The sequence below is a fragment of the Chroicocephalus ridibundus genome, chromosome 2 (genome assembly GCF_963924245.1).
Source record: "Chroicocephalus ridibundus chromosome 2, bChrRid1.1, whole genome shotgun sequence".
Taxonomy (NCBI): Eukaryota; Metazoa; Chordata; class Aves; order Charadriiformes; family Laridae; genus Chroicocephalus; species Chroicocephalus ridibundus.
Genome location: NC_086285.1, coordinates 47819161 through 47844356, shown reverse-complemented (window position 1 = coordinate 47844356; position 25196 = coordinate 47819161). Strand labels below are relative to the sequence as shown.

At 41.7% G+C, this 25196-nt stretch overlaps 1 protein-coding gene across 3 annotated transcripts in view; it reads left to right on the top strand.

Annotated features, from left to right (window-relative positions):
- Positions 1-6752: 6752 nt before the first annotated feature.
- CPNE4 (copine 4) overlaps positions 6753-25196 on the top strand; it is a 241987-nt gene continuing 223543 nt past the window's right edge. Inside the window, exon 1 of one of the 3 annotated variants that reach the window (XM_063325304.1) lies at positions 6753-6891. The gene's annotated coding sequence lies outside the window, so the exon portion shown is untranslated. Of the gene's footprint in view, positions 6892-7060; positions 7387-25196 lie in introns of those variants that run through there. The other 2 variants (XM_063325305.1, XM_063325303.1) reach the window with 2 other exon arrangements.

The window sequence follows — 25196 nt, the reverse complement described above, 5'->3', positions numbered from 1 at the left end:
CTTCTGGGTCAACTATTGAAAGAAGCAGGAAGAGAGTTGTCATTGTAACTAGTCTGTGAATGCTCACAGCCAGACATTGGTGAATTTAGTTCTGATTCTTTACACACTTTGCAAGGGTTGTTGGTAAAATTATGTTCTTCTCCACACATCCCCAGCTGCTTTGCAGGAAATCTCAAAGGCTTTCTAGCTTTGCTCATGAAAAAGAAAATACACCAGAATGTTCTTCCTTCTCCTCCAGTAGTGAAGCCAACTCTTCTTCCGTTCCACCACCTTCACGGCCCCTCTTTGCTTGCCCTGGACATCACAACTGGCTTTCCACAGCAAAGAGTAAGAAGATGGAAGCAGTGGTTTCCATAATCATTATTGCTAAAAAGAAGGCATTACTTAATAGCATGACTACAAGACAGTTGTATTAGAGGTAATTTTGGCCCAGGAGAGCTGCTTCTGACATTTAAAATAAAAAATAATAAAAGAATGTAGGAACAAGTCAGAAAAGTTAACATTTTTCTGTGGTGAAGTACTAAAGAATCTTATCAATAAAACTGGCATTAATCAGCTACTTTAAGATGTCCCCTTTCTCTATAAACACTATGCAGAGCAATTAGGGGTCTAGCTTTGCATCAGAAGATGCTGAACTTATGCTTCTCCTCTGTTTCATGTTTAGAGGATATGTGTGAGAGGCGTTTTCTGTTGTGACAGTGAAAATCTGAGAACAGGCTTAATGTGGGGTCTTTAAACGGTGATGAAAACAAGATATTTAAGGACTCTGAATGTACTTTTATTGGTAAATTCCCATTTGGTACAGTACCTCCTTATTCATATTCTCATAAAAAACACAATAAAAATCACCATCTGTAGGATACAGGGAATATGGGATATTAAATATCTTCTATGATATTAGGGCTGTAAGTGTTGCCAGGATCCATGGTACCTTGTAAAGAAACGCCTCTGACCCTGACGATAGGGACTTTTTATTACTGAAACACTGAGATAGTCTCCTGCTGCGTGTGGAACTTCAGCACAAAAGAAGCTGGGTGTTTTTAAGCAAATCATTATTTCTAACAAAGGATGCTTTTTCTCTCTCTCAGCCAATTGTGAGAGAAAGCGACAGACATTTACTGTTAAACAAGCTTTAGAGTTTGCCACTCCAAGGAAAATAGCATGAGGTTGGCATAATCAATTGCTATTTGACAGAGTGATAGAAATGCACATGCTATGCAGTAGCTAAAAATCTTTCAAGGAGTAGCCAGAATGGCAAATGACCAAGCACATTTTGGCAACAGCATGGCCAAAGTGTTGCACGGAGCACAATCTTTGCCCTTTCTTAACTCATGGATGAACAAACCACAGTTAAACGGAATTTCTAGGTGAAAAGTTATGTTCCATTAAGAAAAAAGGCTATGATGGACCAGTTATTCTTAGCTTGTTTTAGGCTGTGACCTTTTCTTATTCTCTGCTTTGCTCTGGTAGGAGTGGAGGGGGCACAGAAAAAATATTATGGGCTGCCAAAACACAGAAGAGGCTGGTAAGAGAAACACAAGACTTGACTGTAAGACTCTTGATTCAAAGTGTTATATTAGCATATCCTTGCCAAACCATCACCAAAGTATATTAGATGAGGCTTACTGTAATTCCTCCCAGTTTTACCATTCCTATAAGGAAAACTTTCTTAAATAACGCAATGCCATTTTAAAACAGTATCTCTCTGTGCAGTAAGAAATGTTTTTATTCAGAGGTAGGATTATTTTTATTGTCTTCTCTGTTGACTGACTTGATGTCACTAAGCAGGGCTGGCTTTGTGAGACTGCACAATAGGGATGCATATACTGAAGAAGGGTAACAGTACCACCCCTGGCAAAATGCCCTGGGGACACCTTAGCAAGCTGGGCAGGCAAAGCTGAAGCTATTTTTTGTATCTTGGAATGTTCAACCCTTATCACTTTCTTTGATTATCTTTTTTTAATAATTTTCTTCAAGACAGGAATCTTTCTTAGAGAAGCAAAAATATCTTTGTCTTTTTCCCATTCTTCCACTTGGTGTGACTTCCCAGAGATGTCAGATAGCTCAGCAGGTGGCACTGAAGATAATATAATCTTGCTAAGTCATTGGCATCAATTTCTGCGTCAGTTATTACTAGTGATTTTCTTGCTTGGGATAACTCTTGTTTCCTGGGAGCTGCTGGCCACTACTCAGGCTCCTTACAGTCATGCCAAGGTGTGACTGTGACACAGCAGTGGCAGGCAGCAAGAGATGATATCGCTTGGTGGGGTCAAAGGAGCTTTGCTAGAAAGCATGGTGCCTGCCTTTAGGCTAATGTATACCTTCTCCTCTGTCATATTACTCAGTACCCCATTCCGCTGACAGCAACAGTGTCAGCTTTACGGCTATTTGGTGCCACAAGGCTATGCTAAGAGACCTCAGAGAGATTAAGGATTGAAGCCAAGAGAATCCAAAGTTCAGATGCTGCCACAGATCACAAGATCGCCTAGTTGATTTGTTGATCGCTGAGTCAACATCGCTGAGTTGATTTTGATCCATTGGGATCCAAAGCTATAGTCGTAGCACCAGTTGTTGGTGATTTTTTTTTTTAGTTTTTTATAATTCCCATGTCATTTTAATTTTCTCTAATATGTTTAGTATCTCTGAGGCCTCTAAATGCAACGATGTGCTAGCAAAGGCTCTTGGGAACTTCTGGTTAAAATTCTGCTGCCAAAATGATGAGAGTTTCAGGATAATTTCCTGGACTGGGAAATCAGCTCCTCTCTGAATACTATTAAAGCTGCCAATGTGTATCTATTGTGCCTATCTATGACACAGATAAGGACCACATACAAAACTAAGAATAGCACCACTGCTGACAAGAAAAAACCACCCAGTCGCTGTGCCACCTACTCACGATGACTATTGTACACGCAGATTCATAATTCTAAATTTCATTCTGATTTCTAAATCTTGCTTTTTTTGCAGTAATCACTTCATTAAGAATAAATTCTTGGGAGCAAAAGGAAAACTGGAGTTGATCCTATACCAGCATAGATGAGAGATGAGTTTTAGGGCAGCGCATGTGACTTCTGATCCTGGAAACACTCTGAAAGAACCCAGTTTTCAGAAGATGGATGATTTGAACCTCAGCCTTCTTTCACATACCTAAGCTTTAAAAGAAAGGGGTCCCACCTCACGAGTCATTGTGGAGATCAAGTATTTGGTCTCTAATGCAAGTACTCCAGGCCTTTTGCAAGCAACAATGTCAATGAAGTTGCTAAGCAAAATCTGGTACAAGTCTGGTAGAAAAGTCAGGTGTAAATGTTAGGTGAGCAGACCATTGCTTGCAAAACCAACAAACACCAACTTATATCAGTTAAAATGCTCTTAAAGCAGGGGAAGGGAAAAAAAATAAAGAAAACATTTTTCTGATGTATTTTTGAAGTTCCTGTTTTCCCCTGTTCACAACTGGTTGCTGAATGTAAGTCGATTAAGCTTTATTGTGGTCTCAAGCTGTGAAATTTAGTCATATGGGCAACTGAACACTACAAGGCACTCTCTCAAATTCTGAAGAAAATATTCTAAAATTAGCACAAGAATGAGCTATTGTGTAATACTCTGCAGGTAAGTAAGGCAGTCGTTTGCTCAGCAGTTACACCCATATATCTTTGCACATTAGCACTTGAGTGTTTGAGTGTGCATTTTGTCTTGGTGTTGCACACTGGTTTGTCTCAGTATAATAAGGGCTTTGCTGATCTATAGAGCTACCAGAAACAGGCATGACAGTTGTAACATGAGAATTTAAAAATACAGACCTCTGGTTACAACTTAAATCTGTAGCCTCTGATATCCTGGCTTGCACTTACACTTCTGTGTCCTGTTGGATGACTGTGGTGATTCATTCCTGTTCATCAGTTTGTAACTGTCTCATTGAGGCCTACAGGAAAATATATGAAACTACTCCTAGTGGGGATAAAGTTCTGATTTTTCTGGAGTTGTAGAAGCTAAGAGGTTTAATCATGCATTCACATCCTCCTCTCGTGGTAACTGCAACATGTACACGGCATGGGCGCAAGGTGTGATAGAGCTTTCTTTGTCAAAATTGAAAGGGCTGATGGAGTGATGCTAATTCTTACCGCTTTTAATCATTCATTTAATTTAAAGATCTACTGGTTTATGTGAGCTTCTTAGCAAAAGCAGGATTTACACTATAATGATACTGGCTGTTGGCGAGCAGGAATATCATCTCCTTCCTCCCTTTCCGAAGCAAGCCTTGGTCCACTGAAGATATTCTGATGCCACCCACAGGAGGACGCAGGTACTTTCAGCAGTTCTGTCCTAATTTACTGCAGCTCTCTGTCGTATTAAGGGTGCTTTAGCAATACCAGCAGGAGACTAGCAGGTAATGTTAGCCAGCAGAGAAAACGTCAAGGCATGAAGCTGCGTGGGCACATAACTACAGGGTGACATTCAAGGCCCTTATTGTATCCACGCCTCAGAATAGGAAGTATGATTTGAGTGCTGGAGCGTAAGATAGAGAACAGAAACCTCACATTTAGTGTTCGTCCGGACTCGGCTAAGCGCAGATGGAGGCTGGATCCTGCTCCTACCTCTCACAGTCCCCTACTGTGGGTTACCCAAGTGGTAGGCTCCAGTCTACAGCTAGACAGCAAATACATTTTGTGAAAATCTTGCCAAAACCACAGACGTGTGAGGTCTCCCGCGTTCCTGCAGGGCATCCTGTGTTTCTTGCTGTTTTCTAGAGAGTCGAGCTGAACATCCGACATCCTGGTGTGCAGAGAGGCTGTGTGTCCTGCTAGCAGGAAGCAGATCCAGCGCGCTGTCACAGCTCCCAGCCATGACACAGCACGCAGAGCCTGGAAGCCAAGCAGCTTTGCCCAAGAGTTATTCTGGGATGGCACAAACCTGCCTTTGTATGTTACACAGATTTCCCCTGGGGGCTTCACCAGTATATTTCAGTGCAATGTGGTTCTGCTGTTATTAAGCTAAAAGATTTGTGAGATCCAAGTAAAACTAAGGGAAACCTTGGCTTTCTGGGGAACTTGATTAGTTCTGTGGTTAGGCTATTATGCACTGGGTGCATAAGGACAGAAATCGCAGCTTTACTTTTACAAAAACAGTAACAGAGAAGAGGTAAGCAGAAAAGACAAGGGAAGTCATACTGTTTATGACAGTAAATTATATTTAGATGAGTTTTGTGTAAATCTCACTGTGCTATAAAATTAAAATATGTTTATTTCTGTGGATGCATAAATAGAATGACTGATCTTCGATTTTAATGCTGCGAACAAATTACTGATCAGCAATATTTTTGCATAATATGCTCAGTAAAATGCTGCTTTTAATTTGGACTTTATCTGCACTGTGAAAAATATCAGGTTTACAGTGTATATTTCTAACATGTGCGGCAGTATGATGTTAAAGTCTCAAAGAGTCAGGGTTTTCTGGCAGAAGATTTCAGCTACTCCCCAAGTAGCAGTTGTTAATATTTTTAATTTGAAAGACTTGTGATGAATGTTCTTGGTTTGGACTAGCAAATGTGTTTGATCGCCTGCTCTCAGTTTCACACCTTACAGTGTTCAGGAGCAGCAGTCCAAGATCTGCCCACTCAGCAAACACCTGACATCAAGTTCACAGCGTGACTGATTTGTTTCTGTTTTGTGTTCCTTCCCTTTCCTTGAAAATTTGCATCGCTGAAGAAATCTTCCTTTCAAAATGTTTTGCGTATATGTATCTTTAAGCCTATTTGGGCGAGGATGGGATCCAACTGCAGCATCTTCTCTCTCAGTGCATATGCTCCAGGAACTCCATCATTGTCAAATTGGTGTGTCTCGGAGAGGTTTATGAATTTATCTTCATCAGATTCTTGTGAGGTAGGGAGGGGAAATGAGATTATCCAGATGGGGAGCTATGGCACAAAGGCGCTATATTCCACAAACATTTAGGCATGAGTTTAACTGACAAGTGCAAATCCAATTCTCTGCATAATCTGAGGATTTCTGTGAAGCCAGGTACACTTTTCACAAGAACATACTTCGGCATCGCCACAGCTGATCAAGAACTGAGTGGCTGCCATGGGTGGGAGAAGTCAAACAGTGCTTCCTGATATCTAAAGTTCTTGTGCTGTGTTTTAACTGTAAGAACTCTTGTCTGCTTAGTTGGGCCATCCTATCGCTTTTCCCTGTTAGGACATCCAGAGAGACATTGCAGAATCAGCGAAAGCCCTGATCCGGGAGGAGCACTGGCCCCTCAGCAACCAGCCGAGCCTGCTCGCTCTTCCTGCTTCCCCGGCCTGTGGGCCCTGATGCATTGGCACCATTTGCCAGCATGTGCATCTTACAGCCCAAATGCTTAACTTGAATCAGTAGGCTCACTGGATGTACTAGTTGGCCTCAGTTAACCCTGGTATTCCTCCACCTGGTGATCAGGTTAGCCGAAACAGCCCCAGAGAAGGACTCGGTGCTCCCGGCTGGGAGGGCAGGGACGCTCCTAGGACTCTCTTGTGCGCATCTCTGCCCTAGCCCCCCGGCGTCGCCACCCCGGGCCGACCCCGCCACGGCCGCGGGAGGTGGGCGACCACAAGCCACCGGGCACCCGCTCGCCAGGCTCGGGAGGCTACGTCCCTTCCGCAGCCCCCAGGGGGCGCTGCCGCGGGCTCGGCGGCTCCGGCACCGCCGGGTCCGGGGCGGCTCCGAGCGGGGGGAGCGCCCGGCGCGTCAAGGCGCTCCCGCCCGCCCGCCTGCCTCCTCCCTCCGTCCCCTCCCCTCGGCGGCGGCGGTGGAGCCGCCGGGCTCCCTCGCTCCTCTTCACATGGGGCTCGCCCCGCCGGAGGGACAGTGCTCCTGCCCTCCCGCCAGCCGCTGAGAGGGACCCGCCGCCGGCAGGCAGGTAGGGGCGGGCGGCGCCCCGGAGGGGAAGTTGGGGGACGGGCGCGGGGGGCGCTTTGCCGCCCCGGCCGTTGGTGTCAGTTACGGCGCGAGGCTCCAGCCGGGCGCTCCGGCCGGTTACGGCGCGAGGCTGCGGCCGTTGGTGACGGGCGCGGTGCGGGGCGCACGTGGAGCCGGCGCCTCGCAGCCCGCCCTTCTCCCTCCCTCCCTCTCTCCCTCAGCGCCGCCCGGGTCTTCCCGCCGCGGTTTCGGCGGGGTGGCGGGCACCGCCGCGGGGAGGGAGCCAGTCCCTTCCGCTCGCTGGTGGACGCATCGCGGGTGGCTCCTCTTGCCGGCCGCGGGGAGCGGCGCAACTTCGGGGAGGAACCCGAGTGGGGACGCTGGTCTTCCCCCTTCACCCTGAGGCGATGGAGTTGGCTTAAAGAGCCGCGAATCTCCCACCGCCCGTGCCATCTTTTCTTTTAGCTGTCCTACAAAGGTCGCAGCCGGAGAACAGGTCCGTTATGTGTGAAACTTTTATGTCAAGTGGTTTTTTTTGTTTGTTTGTTTTTTAATTTTATTTTATTTGTTATTCTATACTACCAAAGACGGAGTGCCGATGAGATTATTTTCAGTGGTTCGTAAATTTAACGCAGGACAAATTCCTTATGCCATTGAAGCGAGAGTTACGGACTTGCTGAGTTCACATAGTCTGATGTTCCCGTAGCTCAAAATAAACCTTTTCATTAAAAGGGAGAAAACCGGATCCAGTTCTCGCAGCTTTTGATTGATTAGAGCTCCCTTGTGGAAATCAGCAGGGAGTTTTGCCTGATTAAAACCTGTAAAATCGTCCTGAGGTTTGTTACACAACTGTCTGTAGATGTGCAGTGTGGGCTCAGTTAGGTAACTTTGCATCTGGGTCTTGTTTCCACTGGTCCAGCTGAAATACTTTGAAGTCAAATTAGTTTCTGTTCTCCGCTTAAAAGAGTCAGCCCTCTCCACCTGAAAAGTCCCAGGGAGTGGGAGGACTGTTTTACCTGCCTTAAAGAATAATAAACTTGTTGGTTAAACTGAGAAATGGGTGACACCCATTGGAGGTAGTGATTGAAATTTAGAAGTGCTCCATGCGTTTTGATGGCAGTGCCAGGTAAAGTCAACTGTCTTCATCCTGAACGTGTTTTATTCCTTATTGCTGCTGTTGTAGTTGAGCCTCAGAAGCCCTTGTTAGGAACTGGGGACCCAGTTGTAATAAGAGATGTACAGGCATGCATGCAATCATAGTATCCCCCTTAAAGAGCTTGCTTTCTGGTGTGATTATGTAGAAATGTTAAAGAAACAGAGAATTGCTCAGACAAAGCCTTGCAGGTTGCAATTTCCACATGTGAACTGACTAGTCAGTTATTGCTGTTCCATTTTTTCTGTGTGCCTAAAGTAGCTGATTATGGATTCTAGTCAATTATTTGTGGAACTTTTGTTGGCGCAGCTGCAAAAGTTGCTGTCAAATTGCTTTTTTTAAGGTGTGAAAGTAAGTAAAATAAAACGGAAACTTCCTTGCACTTCAAATAGCAGACTTGGGGAGGGCGGAACTAACCAAATGCAACACTTTCTCTTTGTACTGTAACTACTTTCAGATGAGAAAACTCCTTTGGGATGGCATTTCTCAAGTTTGTTCTTGGGTCCTAGGAATTCCAGGTGTCAAAAGTCTGATCGATCTAGCTCTTTGAGTGAGAAAATAGCACTGTATTGTGGTCTGTGGAGTTCAAATGCACATTACTGGAGAGTTTCAAATAGCCTTAAAATAATCCTTAGTGGGGCAGGTTTATTTGCTATGTTTGGGACAATTGGATTTGGATATAAAAGAACAAGTAGTGTTTCTGAACTAGGGCATGCCAGTGTAACTCTGTTAGCTTTGGTACTTCGGTACAAGTGTTCCCAAACTGAGACCGCAATCCAGTACGAATAGATGCATGTAAACACAGTTCTGTAGATAAATGTTTTGGTACTGCTAATCTCATGGCCACACTGGAGGCTTGGATACCTAATATCCTTAAGGGTAAGTCTATGGAAAAACTCAGGTGTATGCTTAACAGCTTTCCTGGGTTAGGATGATAGAAAACAAATTGTGAATCACTAGAAGTATTCAGGAAAGCTGTTAATAACATTCAAAAAGAGATTCTTAATACGCATGTGAAGAGCATTATCAGTTTGTGTAGCTGGGCTATCACGCCTAACCATCCATCTAATCTTTGGGGAGAGGTTTTTCTAAAATAGGGTGCTTTTAAATGTACCCCAGTATAAAATACCAAAGTGAGGTGCATTATGGTGAACTAATTCTACTCATAAGATTAGATGCATGTACCTTGGATGGAAAAACTGTCTTCTCAAGCAGCATGCCAAAGCTTGTAGCTCTCCGTGCACAGAAAACCTAATGGAGTATGCTTTGTGGTGTTATGTGTTCAGCGCTGTTTTACAGAAGACATTTATATGGCAGCTATCACTGATACACCACAATTGCTGATTTATCTTCATAGAGGTGGGATACGAAAGCATCAAGGATGTGGAGAGACTAAGTGTCTTTCTGAGTCACTCGGGAAGTCTAAAAGAGCAAGAAGTTGAAGCCAGATGGAAAAAGCTCTAGACTGGTAATCCTACCTGGACTTTTGCCTTGTTTGCTATAGATTATGTTTGAATTATGCTATAAAATAAAGATATTTATAGTTATTGCATCTAATGGTTGTCTGAGAAATGTTCAAAGTTTAAGAAGTGGGTTTTTTTCTATTAAATGGCTTTCTATGTCTCTGGATGCACATGGTATTTGGTAGGCATTGGTACTTTATTACGCTGTCATAGCTTCCCTTTTCCTAGGTTTGTAATTTTAGTGTTTTAAAATCATCTAGTAGACTCCATGCAAAAACAACACTCTGTTAATGGATTGTTAGAGTAGGGAATTTGAATGTGGGGAATTTCAATGTTAGCGTCAGCATTATGGTTCCCAATGCAACCATTAGTCAGCAACACTTCACATAAACATCCAAACCAAAATTTAATATCATCCGCTGTAGTGTTCTTCATCAGAAAGGTGACTTTAAACAAGCAGGAAGTTCTTACTTAAGGATGAAGAATACATACCAACCAAGAGCTGTGCTGAGGTTGCTGTGAAATTGTTAACTTTGGGGTTTTAGTGTTTGTGACTCAAAATTTAAGTCCATTTTTGCTCTTAAAAACTGCAGCATGCAATTTTAAAGAGTGGCTAAGTAGTTTTAGTTTTTGTTTGTTTGATTGGTTGTGGGTTTTTTTGTTGTTGTTTGTTTTGTTTTGTTTTGTTTTTTTACAAGATGCCTGGCAGCAAAATCTCTGTATAGCAAGGTGTGCTGCTCTGAGGAGCTCTGCTTTTGTCTCCACTTGGAACTGAAGTGTCCCTTGCTGGTTCAGTTGCATGTGCTACTGATGCTGGCTGTTGGCCAGTAAGAGACATTGATTCTGCATAGACTCAGATTTCAGTAGCTGAAGACCCTCAGGTTGTCTCCCACTAATCAGCCAATTGTAGTTTCTGTGTTTACTGCAAATTAATGAAAAAGAGATTCTGTTAGTTTGCTTCTGCTTGCTCTTTTTTGCTACAAACAGTTATGCAGCTGTGAAGGTGCCTTCTGGTTTAGGAACATTCTTCTTCAATGTGGTGTGCATGTCCTTAAACAGCCCTGAGCCTCAAAGAAAGGTAAGTTGAAAAGTGGCATTTGTGCCCTAGAAAAAGCTACACAGAGACAAGGGGAGCTACGTACATGCTTAAAAACCTAACACACGCCAAAGTGTTTTGGTGAATAAGCTTGAGTGCTTTGCTGAATCACAGCTGTGAGCGTGCAGAAATACTATACCTACAAAGTCTGCTACAGCTGAGCACAGTGCTGGGTAAAGTGCTCGTTACACATTTCGGTGCAGGTGTTTGGAGACCATCCGAACTGCAGAAATGAATTAGGAGAGGGATCGTACATGCTATCACACAAGAATGGAAGCATAACGTTGCAAGTGATGTAATTCAGGCTTCGCTGGGAAATCCTACCAGGACTTCTCACTTTCTCTAAGATATTCAAATACTGTGTGAAAACTGATGCAGTAAATGTACCAATTCCCATTGATTTCCTTAAGAAAATGACTGTACAAAGGGTGCGTCCAAGTAAACTGCCTTGGGAATTCCATCAGTGCCCTACAGAAACTATGGGATTTGCCCAATATTAACACTTTACTGACAACCCGCGATACTGATTTGCTAAGCAGGGCTAGCACTAAATATGGCAGCCCGCGGGGAAAGCGCAGTCCCGGTACCGACCCCCCTCTCCTCCCGCTCGCACACACATTAACCACATCTCTTCGTGTGACTAATCAGCCCCGAGAGACCTGGGAGGGCAGCGGAGACGCCGCGGGCAGGGAGCGGCGAGGCACCGAGTGGGTCCGGGCGGGCTCTCCGTCCCCCTGCCCCGCCGGCAGTGGGGCGCGGAGCCGCCAGGGGGCGCCCGAGGAGCGGCGGAGCGGATGGCGGGCGGGGGCGCGCCCGGCGCCTCCCGCTCTTCCCATGGGCATCCCGGCTGGTTTGCGGAGCGGGGACGTCAATCCCAGTTTACCCGATCCGTTCTTCGGGTAAACCGCATCAGCCGCCTGGGCGCTCTTCTGGTCACAGTGACGGGCAGCGTTGTGTTGGTCTTGGCTCGCTGACAATAGCGAGGTAAACTCAACCGAAACTCAGAGTGCAGAGTGTAAGTGGTCCCCACAGGGATGTCATGCAATTGAAGCGATCCGCTTTGAAGTTGCATCTAGATGAATTTTGCGGTGCATCCTGGTGCAAAGCAGCCTGCTGTTGCAAGGCCCTGGGGAGGGGGTATCTGAACATCCAGGCTTGCTCATGCAGGGAGTGAGCCCTCTGCGTTGGTGGGTGAGCTGCTGGAAGAGGGGCATGGGGCAAGGCAAATGCTGCTTTGGCAGAAGTCCTTCGACAGAGAAGTCCTTTCATTGGCAGCCTGGTTATGTTATAGGAGCTTGTCTGGCCAGGAGGAGTTTCCTTTCCTAATTTAGCTTGTTGTCCCCTCTTTCTCCCCCACCCCAACATCTTAGTGCTAACCTTTCCTACTTTTCCAGACTGGCCCTCCAAAGCTGATAATGAAATGGCTGCCAGCTTTTTCGGTAGCCTGACTGAAGGGAGCGCAAAAAGCACCTCAGATGGGGTGGAGATCAACCTTTTGTGGTTAGAGTGGTGGTTTCTCCCTCTAGTTACCTATGTGACTTTGATTTGTCATTTATTTTCAATAGATGCATGATTGACATGGGGAGTATCTACAGCATTTCATTTGCTAATGAGTGTCATTCATGGATCAGCAAAGTCTGTAAGTGGTTGTTACAGAGAGTTGGGGTAGTACAGAATAAGATTCCCTTGAACAGTGGACAAATGGAAAGCACCCGTGCCCTATGCAAGAAAAATTTTCTTAGTGGAAAGGATTGTGAGCTCTGGAACTGCTCTGGCATGATAACTGTGCAGTTAATTCATGCTTGTTGATCTACTGCCTACTGTAATTTCCTTCAGTGAATTATTTACTGTGAATTGATCACTAAATGTTATTTCGATTGTCAGTCATCAGGCAGCAAGACAGACATCCAGTGTACTTCTGGAGAGGGCAAGACACCCTTCTGGCAGGTGGTAAAAGCCAGTCATTTGGCTGTGGGGTGCAGCTTGGATGTGGGTAGTATTTGGAATTAATTTCTAACTCTTTTTTGGTTGTATGTTTACTTAAGGGAGTTTCTCCTCTTGCATTATGTTGTCCAGCACCTTCAGGCAAGATCGTTGTCTTTAGTAATGCTTGTCACTGTTGCTCAGCATAATGCGAAGGACTAGGATTGTTAATATGTTAGTTGCTACCTAGAAGGATTCTGTCAATAAGCAACTGGATATTCTGATACATGCAGAACTTGCTTGTTGAATTAAAAAATATCTTGTAAAGTATCTGGGGTAAGAGAATATCTGTACGTTTATGTGAGGGCTCTAAGTGACTGGCACTTAGATGTCAATGCCAGTAATGTGTCAGTGCCTTGGAAATGTGGACAAGTGAATAACCCACAGCTAACAGTATGCTAAGTAATGTAGGCAGCTGGTTCTTGTTGGGTTTTATGCTAATTGCTACTGCTGTTACCATTGCATTTGCCAGTTGATGGAGTTGCTCATCACTTATATACTCCTCGTGTAAATGTTGCCTTGGTACATCACGTATTGGTAACAGATATAAGCAGATGCTTTTACTTGACTGTTAATTTACAGTGAAAGTTTTATGGGATCATTAAGGTTCACAGAGAAAGATTGAAAATGACTTGGAGATCTTGCCAGAAATTTGGCCAGATAGGCTCAGCTTTGCATAGTGATCGAAGAAATGAGGGGGGAAAAAAATCTGTGAAAATATTTGTATGGAATTAGTGTACAGATGAAGGAGAGGAGAAGAATAAGGGAAGGGGAAATAGGAGATTGGACTAGCCTGTCTGTCACAGTGCTTTAAGTAGTGTTCAGTTCCCTGTGAAGGATTGCAGGCAGCTTGTAAACTGCCTGGGTATGTTCTGTTTGAACTTGCAGAAAGACTTCCAGTATTAAACTTGTGTTAATGGTCTGGCCTGAGGCTCGGCTTCACTTGTGTGGACGAAACAGAAGAAGGTTTGCTATGCTGCAGCTTGGGTTTTGGTTATTTTGCAGATGTATAAAATACAATGTCAGATCCTGTGTTTTGGGACTGGCAATATAAATGGGATTTGGCTATAGACAAGCATAGAAAAAGCAATCAGAAACTTTTAAGGCACGTGTAGTTTTCCCTCAATTTAGGAAAAACCCTTTTGTCTTTACATGTTTACATGCTTGAGTAACTTTAATTTTAATTTTGCTTCTCATTGTTAGCCGGCCTAACTCTGATAGAGATTCCAAATAAATATTTATGTCAGCTTTGATTTCCTATCATGACAGCTCACATGCAACTTATAGGAAAAATGACAGCATCAGTCTTTCTTCTTCATATCCATCACAATCTTGTCTTCAAGAAGAAAGAATTTTCTATTAGACTATATAGCAGTTAGAATTGGGGAAGCTGGTGAACTACATTTGAAAGTAACTTTTTCTTCACAAGCTCAGATACCTTATGTGTGTTTCTCTTGAAGGGCTAGGAGATGAAGCCTCAAAATAAATGTTTGTCATATGCATTTGTAACCGAAGTTTAAAAAGTCAGATGTTTCCAATTATAAGCTACAAGAGACTAAAACCTCATCTGTCTGAACATGGATTTGTAATGAACGGCTGATTTAGAACAAAGTATATACAAAAAGGCATAGCAAAATGTTTAAACAAATGTTTTTATTACATTATCCCTTAGTATTGAATTAAATATTATCTCACTTCTGTAATTACTATAAGTGCCAAGAATGATATGAAAGTGACTGATTATACAAGAAAATATTTTTTTTGGGTGGAATTTTATTGGTCTTGTTTATAGGTGGACTATGTTCAACTGTGGACCCAAGGAAGAGAAACCACAAGACAGACCTGAGTAAGCTGATGTAATGCTTCCCCATCAACTCAAAACAGTTTGAAAAATAAGTATAACTGCAACATTGAATAAAATTGATTGCAAGGAAAATTTTGTTGAAGAAGTAGCCTTTAGATGATTAAGTCTTAAATGCCTTCCATGGACTGGTAAAGGAGAGATGGTATTCCAGTTTTTGCACACAAAGATAAAATGTCTAGTTCCTAGGGTCTTATTATGAACAAAGACTTTCTTATTTTATTAGTGCATTTGTAACAATAGCATTTTAAGAATTACACAGTGCACTTGATCAGCAGCATAGATCCTGTTAGACAGATCCAGATCCTGTTAACTGCCCCCATGGGGAAAAGCTAATGCAGTTAGCTGTAATGCTCCCTCTTGGTTGCTTTGTTCACTCTTTACTGTGCATGAAGAAACTATGAAAGCAAGACATACGTAACGTTAAACTAGTTATTTATTGTTTGAGATGTGTGGCAGATAATGAGGATTAGTGAGCAATAAGTATTGACATAGCACCTCCAAGTAAGACACCTGGTTCACAGAATCATGGAATAGCTGAGGTTGGAAGGGACCTCTGAAGGTCATTTGGTTCAAACTTCTTGCTCAAGCAAGGCTACCTAGAGCCAGTTGCCCAGGACCATGTCTACGTGGTTTCTGAATTTCTCCAAGGAGGCAGATTCCACAACTTCCCTGGGCAACCTGTGCCAGTACTTGGTCACTCTCACTGTGAAAAAGTGTTTCCTGATGTTCAGAGGGAACCTCCTGTATTTCAGTTTGTGCCCATCACCTACGGTCCTGTGGAGCCTGGCTCCATCCTCTGTGTGCCCTCCCTTCAGGTATTTGTATACATAGGTAAGATCCCCCCAAGCCTTCTCTTCTCAGGCTGAACAGTCCCAGCTTTCTCAGCCTTTCCTCTTATGTGAGGTGCTCCAGTCTCTTCATCATCCTTGTGGCCCTTTGCTGGATCCTCTCCAGTATGTCCATGTTGCTCTTGTACTGAGGAGCCCAGAACTGGACACAGCACTCCAAGTGTGGCTTCACCCGTCCTGGCACTGTTGCTGGCCTGGCAGTCATTCAGTATTGGGGAAGGTTGACTTCTGTTGCGTCTTGGATTGACTGATTCTCAGTGTTACTGAGTTGCTATATTCTGACTCCCTGGGTTTTTTTTTTCATTGTAGGTTTTAATAGATTTTCATGGGGTTTTGTGGGTTTTTTTTCTTGAGTTTTTTTCTGTTAACAACCTATGTTTCAAGGGTCTTATGTCTAGCTGCAAATTTACCATTCTTATCTATCACGGCTCTAGTCTAAGTATTGTCACACAGCTTTCTTGCAAGCTGGCAGTTTTCTGAGAAGTTTCATCCAAGGTTAAGCAGTTCTGCTGTGTCAAAACTAGGCCTTGGATCACAGACAGCTGAACCCCTAGGAGGAGGATTCACACAAAGCTGAGGTGTGAAATCAGTAGGAGCTATGCTGTGCTGATTCCCTTAGGAGGACACACAGTCAATAGTAGCTGCAAGGTTATTTGAACTACTTTCAAAATAACTGGATGCCTGCAGGAGAAGCCTTGTAACTTAAGCCTTCTCTGTGCTGGACTTTTACCCGTCAGTGTGTTTTTGTATGTATTTCTGACACTAATGTGGTTTATAATTGGCTCTTTGCCTGGTCTTAGACAGTGACAAGTGTTGCTGATATGGATTGCCTATGGTAAGGAAAATGATTTTTTGAAAGCCATTGAAAGAAATAGAGGAAGGTGAAGCTCAAGATGTTGATGGGAGTTGTAAAGGAACGACTGACTGAGGGTGAGAACCAGTACACTGGCCTGCTATATGATATGCTATTTGATAGTTAGGAAAGGGTGGTACAGTGGGTAAAATTGGAGAGAAGGGAAAATAAGAACAGGTTTTATGAAGAGACGAGAAGACACTTTACTGAGGGGTAGAAGGATCAAAAATTACAAGTGTGTTTTAATAAAAAACAGTGGGTAAAGTTCTGACTTGTGAAATGCAAAGCAAAATTTACATTGCCTTCACTGCTGCTAGAATTATTCCCATCTTGAATGCCAGGGAAGAAAGAGAATGTCAGGAAAGAAACTTAATTTATTTTTTCATATTTTTAAGTTTACAGACTTGGAACACTTGTTATCTGCAATGGAAAATCAGGTCAAACACTAGGGAAAAACTTTCTCATTGGAACAGTAGTGTAACCTGAAAACATTTCTGAAGGAAGTGAGATTTCAATCATATGGAAATTTTAGGAACAGAGACTGTCTACCATGAGGTTTTGAGATACAGTTAATTTAGTTTTGGGGGCAATTGATATTTCATTCACACCCTTTGTGATTTTATAAAATTTTCCAAAAAGTAGAGTTTCAAGGATGTTTGATCCTTTCTACACAAGAGGCAAAGCTTTCTTAATTTGTAGATCTCTATGCAGTACATCAAGGAAGCCAACATATTTCTGATGTAAAATCACAAGAGTTAACAAACTGTGAAAATAGTGTGGTTTGTTTGGGGTTGGGTTGGGTTTTTTCTTTTATTTTTTTTCCTTGAACTAAGATTTATGATAGTGGGCATCAGGTAATGGTACTAATTTGTAAACTGGCTATTTATTAATACTCTTCAGTCTTTTTGCTGTTGCAATTTAGATACTTATTTATTTATTTTCACAAACAAAAGTGGCCCTGCAACTTGCTGCTATGTGCAAGTATTAGTCTGAGATCTTTGAGAAGTGCCACCCCTCTTGTGCTGTTAGACATATGTAAAATGTGATGCAAGTGACTTCCTGCTACTTCTTATGAACAGGGACTTATTTCAGCAGTAAGATGTAAGTAACTGGATTTCTAGGGATCATTTTACACACTGGAGTGGTGGTATTTGTATGTAGGTTTTTTATTTGGAGTGTGGTGTGTTGTGTGGTTTGTTTAATTTTTGTTGTGGTTTTTTTTTTGGTGAAGTATTCAGTTGGAGAGCAGTTAAATTGCAGCAGTCTTTACAGGACAATTTCTGCTAGTTTTGTTTTTGGAAATAATCAACTAAATGGATGGTAAGACTGCATACTTTCTGAAATCCTCATTTTTATCAGAATGTGATGCAGAGGAAGGCCTTTCTTCCATCCATCGCTGAGGTTTACTTCCTGCTGTAGCAAAACAACAACTTGCAATGGTTCTTGCATTCAGGTGGATTTCTTACAGTGGTGTTCTTTCCAGGTGTTCACCTAACTATGGGTTGAATTTGCTGCCCAAGTAGATGGATTTGCCCTGTTTGGTTTTTTTTTTTTTTTAAAAAAAAAAAAGTCAAGAATATCAGAGACCACTTGTTTTGAAGCTTTGGTAAAAACTTTTTTGAGGAAGCATCCTTGAAACCTTTTGGAGTTAACTGTTCCAAGAGGCATACTTGAAAGTTAGCAGTGCTTCTCAGGAGTGTTGACTGGGGGAGTTTGTAAAATTAATCTGCAATGAAAAAGCCATGAAAATGGCTTTGAGTTGAACCAAAGTTTAACTGTTGTTCACAGAAAGTAGTTTCACAGTGAAGATACTTGTTTCCTGCCTTAAATGAATAATTAATTTTTACCTCTTGCTACTTGTGATGTTTATGTATAGGTTTCCTTTCCTGTCCTGTTAAACTACATTTGGCCTTCTTTTACTGAAATAAATTGTCCTGACAGTTTTCTTACATAAATACCATCTACATAGTATTAAGAAAGCCTGAACCTGGTCTGTACCGAGTTAGTATATGATGAAGCATGACTTTTACAAGTGATGATGACAAAGCCAAATGTGTTCTGTAGGCATTTAGGATCATAATTGACAAAAAGAAGATTTTTTCATGACTTGAATTTTATTACCTTCCTATATATAATGCATTTCACTGTGGGCAAATGGTTCTGTATAATCACTCTCTTTAGTGAGTACCCAGAATTAATTTACTTATTTGCACTTATGTCTTGGTGGCATTTTATTGTGTAAGTAGTTATGTTTAACAAGCCATTTAGCAGGTGAATAATTCTTTCATGCTGTTGTATCCATTTCCCAGTGACCATCCATGATTTGTCAGATATTAATTTTTTCAAAGGGTGCAGTTTTGTATCTGTGACCAGAGGCTAAATTGGAGTTCAATGAAACAGTGAAGAGAGAATGTTGAGGGTTTGATCAATTAGAAATGGTCCATTTCTCCTGCAGTTCAAGAGAATCAGGGAAGATGGATGTAGCAAGTGACTTGCAACGTAGCTGATCTCCTTAACTTCATTGACAAAATATGAGCTGCGCTCAAGCAGTGTTCACAAATTACCACTGTGTAGGTTGCCAGCAGAATTGAGATCTGCAAAAGTGGCAGTGCCCAGTGGTTTCTGAAAGATATAAGAAAACAAAGGAGAGAATAGCCCTAGCATTTTTCATGCAGCTGTTGCCAAGAAAATTCAGTTGAACATAATCTATTATTGACTGTGGTTTTCTTGGCTTAGTGATGATATAAGTTAGACCACAAATTCAGTTTCTCTAAACTGATTCTGATGTGACCTATCCCTGACTCGGATAGCAAATGACTTTCTGTAGTGAGAATTTTGTGCTGTGTTTGTTTTGGTGTTTTATTGTTGTTTGGTTTTTGGTTTTGTTTTTTTTTTTTTTTTTTTAACTGAGTATGGATACTGTAAGCAGATGGAAACCACCCAGTGGAATTGCAGTTGGAAAATAAGGTAGAAGTTCAAGTCACTCGTGTGTTGAAGTGGAGGAAAAGTTAGTATGCAGCTAAAAGCTTATGAGTAAGCGAAGGATTGGTGTTAAATGTTCTTAATAGCCATGTGTTGGGCGGAAAACACAAGAGCTGACCTCTGGAAAAGGTAATCCATTAGCTGTCAGTATAAAATGTCTTGTGAGCCTTGTAAAGAGCAAGGTAAGTTACATTCAGTTTGTTTGGTTCATAATCTGCCATGGGGAGTGGGTTGCCAGGATGCCCGCTTCAGAGCAACCCATAAGAAACAGAAGCTTGGAGCAGAGAAGCTGAAAGGTGTTGGTAGGGGTAGATATGGATGGAGCTGCTGAGCTCCTTGCAAGAAGTCCTACCTGAATTGTCTGTTAATATCTGTACATTTGGGCTTATACAGATGGTGAGTGTCTGAAAGGGACACTTGTGGCAGCTCCCACAGTGAAATTCCTTGTGTTACCAAGCTGTGATTCATGATAGTTCTTGTCATCCGTTTCCTGTTGAATCATCTCTGGGGTTTCTCTTTAAGTGTCTTGGGTAAATGTCTTGAAGCTAAATGAGGATGCTTGTATGATGCTTTTAGGACTAGGAAGACTGGCCATACCTGTCTTAAACAGTTTGCTTGATCATATTTGATGCTTGCAAGCATCCAAGATATGTTTCCAAAGATGCACTCAGACCCTAAACAGAAAAGATTAAATAAGCTTTGAGCGTGAGCATGGTTTAGCAACATAGGTTTCTCCAGCTGTCACTTGGCCCTGTCTCTGTGCTGTACTAGTCACCACCCAGGTATTAAGGGTACATGGAGAAAGGCTGTGGGGTCAAAGGGCACGGGTTTGGTGACTTTTCCTAATTAGTAGAAAGGAGATGATCAGAACATTTCCCTGTTGCAAGGATGCTTAAAAATCAAACCCAATGGTCTCAAGGAAACAACAGACTGACACGCAGTTCTTGCTCCACTGCTGACAGCATTTTTGTTGACCTAGTAGTCTGTACCCAGGAGCCCTGTCATTTTCAGCATTAGCCCAACTCCATGTTTTCATGACACGTCATGAACAAGAAACAGGAGACAAAGATGCTAAGGTGGTCTTGTTCATTAATTCTTTCTAGTAGAGTGTTCTGGTTTGAGTGAAGTTTAAGTATTTCATGTATGTGGAATGTTTTGAAAACGGAAAGTGAGACAGGAAGCAGTATTTTCTGGTATGTTTTTTCTCTGGGAGTTTATTATGTAATGCATAGTTCAGAGATTTGACTCCGAAAGCATTGCTGGTTTGTGACTTAACTGGTTTTCCTAACTACTCTAGGATAAAATGTCTATTGGTATTATTTGTGAGCCATAAGCTCTTTTGGTTTCTTGTTATTTCTTTGAACAACAGGTATTTAACTTAATGCAGAATTACAGCATTTGCAGGACCCAATTTTGGGACTTTATTGGGGTTTTTTCCTTCATAAAAATGCTCACAAAGCATCAAACAACACTGAGCTGGGTGGAAAATAAGTAAAGAAACCAAACAAACTACAGCGTGACATAGTTTAACATTATGCATTGTATTGTTGTCTTGATTTGTTGTTAGTGGAAATAAAAATGGAAGTTATCAGCAGTGTCTTAAAATTAAGTGTAAACATCTGAAAAATGAGGACTTTTTTGTGCTCTATTTAAACAAATGATCTATAAAGATTTTTGAGTATTGTTTTTGTTTTATTCAGAGATAAAAAGGATTGGTTTGTAGCACTCATTTAATATCTAGCACTCAGTTCTACTCAACTCTTACTACTAGCGTATTTTGAAGTAGAACTTAAGTGGTTTATGGCACTCTAACCGGATTATTAAGATTGAAACAGTTTTTTTTAAAAAAAACAAACTTACTTCTAATTACTTCAGTTTTATATAATTCTTATTTTTCTAATTCTAGAATTCTACTTCTAATACATTGACCTGTATTGAAGAAGATTTGCTTTCTGGCTTTCATGTGTCAGGAAACATTTGTCTTTGCTTGCAGGGTGGGTGAATAAAGTATTTTATTTTTTTGTTTGGACACTGAACCAAGTAACCACAAATGTTTGTTTGGTTTGTTGTGATAGAAATCTTCATCTAGCTTCTTTTTTATTTTGAAAGAAAAATGAAAGACTTTTCTTAAAGATTTGGGAGGGTCAAATGAGATATTCCTTCCCTGAAAATAAATTTTGTTTTAATCTGAAGTAGTTTTCACGGCAGCAGAACACATAGGTGTCCTTGAAAAAATCAACAGCAACAATTGGCTGCTCCTTTGCACAAGCCAGTGGTTAGAGCACTTTCTGTGGGTAAATGGAAACTTTCATTTTTCTATAAAATGTTTGTGCTGAAGCTGGGCCAGAGGACAAGAGAACCATCTGGCTTCCCTGCTCAGCCAGCTGTGGTAGGGACAGGAGGTGCAGTGCCTCTGCCTTCAGGTTGTATTGGAGCATGTCACTTGCAGGGGCGCGCTGTATGTGGGAGAGACCACGGCAGCATCAGTAAACTGGACTAATAGCACTAATGTTTGGAAGGAGAGAGGGAAAACATTTGAATCCTCTTGGTTAGAGGAAAAGACTTGAATCTTTTCTTATCTGGGGCCAATATGCTTTGGACAAAAGACAGGGCTGATAACAACTCTTCGCTGTAGACTGTCATTCAATTTTTAGTTAAAAGCACTTAGCAAAGTGAGTGGAAATCATGAATAACTTGGTGTGACAGAGACTGAAACTCTGGGATTTTGGGGTTGATTTTCCTAATAAACATTTTTGGTAGCTCTCCCCCCATCCAATCAACTTGATTGGAAACTCCAAATAGAACTGATATTGAACAGGGCGTTACTGTCTGTCAAGGGAAGTAGGGACTCTCAGGTTTTTCTGCACTTGTTCCTCTAGGGAGGGATTGAGGTATTCTGGGAAAAGCAGGGTTCTGGTGTGAGGGACAGCTGGGCAGCAATGCAGGGTGACAGATCTGCCTTCCCTCACTGTCACGGTCTCTCTTACATGAGGTGTGTATTTGGGACCAGGTTTTTAACCCCCTGGGAAGGAAGAGGCAATATGAAAGGTTGAGGGAAGAAGAAAAGGAAGGGAAGATTAAAAAGAAAAACTGCCTTTGAAGTCACAGTCCAATCAGCCTATGAATTCTCTCAAATGTTGAATAGCGTTCCTTCTCTGTGCCTTGGTGAATGAGTCACAAATGTTGCTGCTGTGCAACAAGTTACCCTGTGTAAAGAGGGGAGGTAATGCTACTTCAGCTCAACTGACTGGGAACTGAGGGACAGCAGGGTTATGTGACTAGTCTGTGATCATACTAGGAATCTGTGGTAGTGGGGCACTAGAAGAGGGATGTTTGGACTTCCAGTCCAGGACACATTATATGCATTTCCCCTAAAAAAGCATTTTTGCAATGTTTTGTGTGTATTGGAGAAAAAGAGCAGACCCTTGATCCCAAAATTCTGATTAATTTCTATTCAAACAAATTAAGTGACAGGCAGAGATAGATGCTTGTGACATTTCAGTAGTGCAGGTATGCTTTTGGCCCATGTAGAAGCACTTGTGGAAAAATTACTATTTATGAAGAGATTTAGAGCTGTTTCTCTTCCATGAGCTATTTACTTCAACTGAGATAACATCTATTAAACATTCATTCTAAGTAAAATACCCTCAAGAGTCAATTTAGGTAAACTGCAGTACCTCTTTCTAGACTAAAAATTGCTTTGCATAATGCATGTAGAAAAATCCATTAAATTAATTTTTCTGTTCCTCTCAGTTTTTATTATATGTTGAGATTAAAAAATTTTTTTTTATGAGGGAGTAAGGAAGGAGGGAAGAAAGCTCCTTTTGTCAGCTGCATAAAGGGACAGTCAGAGCTTTTGTGTGTAAGGGTTTTTTTTTTTTTAATCATGTCTTCAATTTTCTTCTAAGTTGAATATGTTATCATGACTGCAAACTTTCACATTTCCATTGTCATAAACAATGGTCTAATAATCTTTAGAGCTTTGGCATTTTCCAGCCTGGCAGCCAAATGAATGTGTGGAAGAATGTTGAAGACAGTGACTTTAATCATGTTGTAATACACAGCCTGTCCTTTACTTCAACTCCTGTATGGTATTTTTAAAACCACATGCATGCAACAACAGACGATGCTTGAGAATTAACATCACCTTTGATTACTGTTTGAGAAGACAAGTAGCTGTGTTGTCCTGAAGGTAAGAAACAAGATGCTGCTGAACTATGCAGCTTCTTGAGCTTGAGGGGCTAGGAGGGAGGACAGATCCAGGTGAGACCTACATAGAGATGTGGGCCCTGATGGAAAACTGGAAGGACTCAGCTAATGTTCTGGGTTGGATGGTGTTTGGAGAGGGTCTGCTGTCTCCTAGCATTACACTGATACCATCGTCGCTCTCTTAGAGGTTCGGCTTTATGCTACATTTGGGTGTTACTGGGTGCTCGAGACCTAGCTGTTAAGGGATAGGTCACAAGTGTCACAAAGAACTGGTGGACATCAAACTCGAGGAGGTATCATTAAGGGGTGGGACTACAGCCCACTGAAGTCAGGGAGTGTTTTTTCCTTAATCTCTAGTGTGGTTTTAGTGAGGTTATAGAAAGGTTTTAACAAGTTAGGTATTCCTGTGCAGTGTTCTAACTTTTTTTTTTTACCAGGATGTTTTAAGGAGACAAAACCAAAAATATAATTTTTGGGACTTTGCTCAAGGATTATTTGTTCATTTAAATGTGTTAATTCAACTTTAAATTATTCAGCATTACAAGAGGGTAGGGGAATATCAGTAGCCCATTGGTAGATAGTAACATTGCTTTTGTTGCTACAGTTGTCCAGTAGAGCTAATATTTATCTGTACTTCAGTGAATCCCCTCCCCATGCCCCCTCAAACAGTGTCAGCTATTTCCAAGCTTAGGAAGGGGATTCAAGTTACCAATACCAGGCTCTGAACCCTTAGTCAAGGAGGGCTTACAAGTTACTGTGAGTCAGGTGAGCCATGCTAACTCTCCATATATATGCTCTGAACTCTTAACTATTGCATGTCTCCTTTAGACTATGTTAGCTGAATATTGGAAATACAAATCTTTGACTGCAGACTGTTATCCATTTTGCTGTGCTATTTGAAGTTGATGTCATCTGCTGGTACTTGCCAGTGCCACGTTGCCAAAGATTGTTCCTCTACAGCCCTGCAAGCAGAATAAGAATATTCTAGTCTGCTGGAGTCTAAATCTATGAGACTAGTTTTGCCTGCTTTGCCTACGGGGCTGGGTTTGAGTTAGCCCACTGACTTTGCTGGAAGGAGGTTAGAGAGTGCTTTCTACCATCAGAGCAATAGGGAAGGCACAATGACAGGTAGCAAAGCTACCTGCCTATCTTTGTAGAGCCTGTGATTTGCTGCCAGTTCATATATTTTACATTAATACAGATTAAAGAGGTTAAAGTCTGTAAAAGTGCTAAAGGAGGTCCAAACTATAGTAGCAGGTTTGATTTGGTTTATACCTGTTATGACCATGGTAGAAGAGTACTTACATTTTGGTGCACCAGAAGTGTTTTTTGAATATAGACAAAGGAACCGTGTTGATTCTTCCACCTCATCTAGCTTTGATTATTTTAAAAATTTCTGCTTAGTAAGAATCCACCCTTGTCAGGTAATGCAGCTTCAGCTGCATTCAGATTTATACCAAGCTAAACAAGTTTTAAGCTATTTTCAAGCATGGAGAGCCATGTAAGAAAGATTTATCTCTGTAAACAGCCAACAAGCCCAGCCAAGCACCTTCTCAAGCCAGAGTCCCAAAATGGCTAATTGCTGGTGTGGGTTTTCTTATTATTTTTCTCCACTCTGTGTACTATATTATACTGGTAGTGTTCTGGCAGTCAAACTGCAGTTCACAGTTCAAAATGCAGATTTTATTTTATTTTCTACTTGTTTTCTTACGTGACACTTTTGCCATCTATCTTTCTTCATAAAATACTCAAATTGAACCCTAGGAGCCATATTTTCCCAGCTAAAAGTCAATTTTTTTCTCAATAGGAATCGATGGCACAGTATTTAATGCCACGCAGGAGTGTAGCTGTAAAA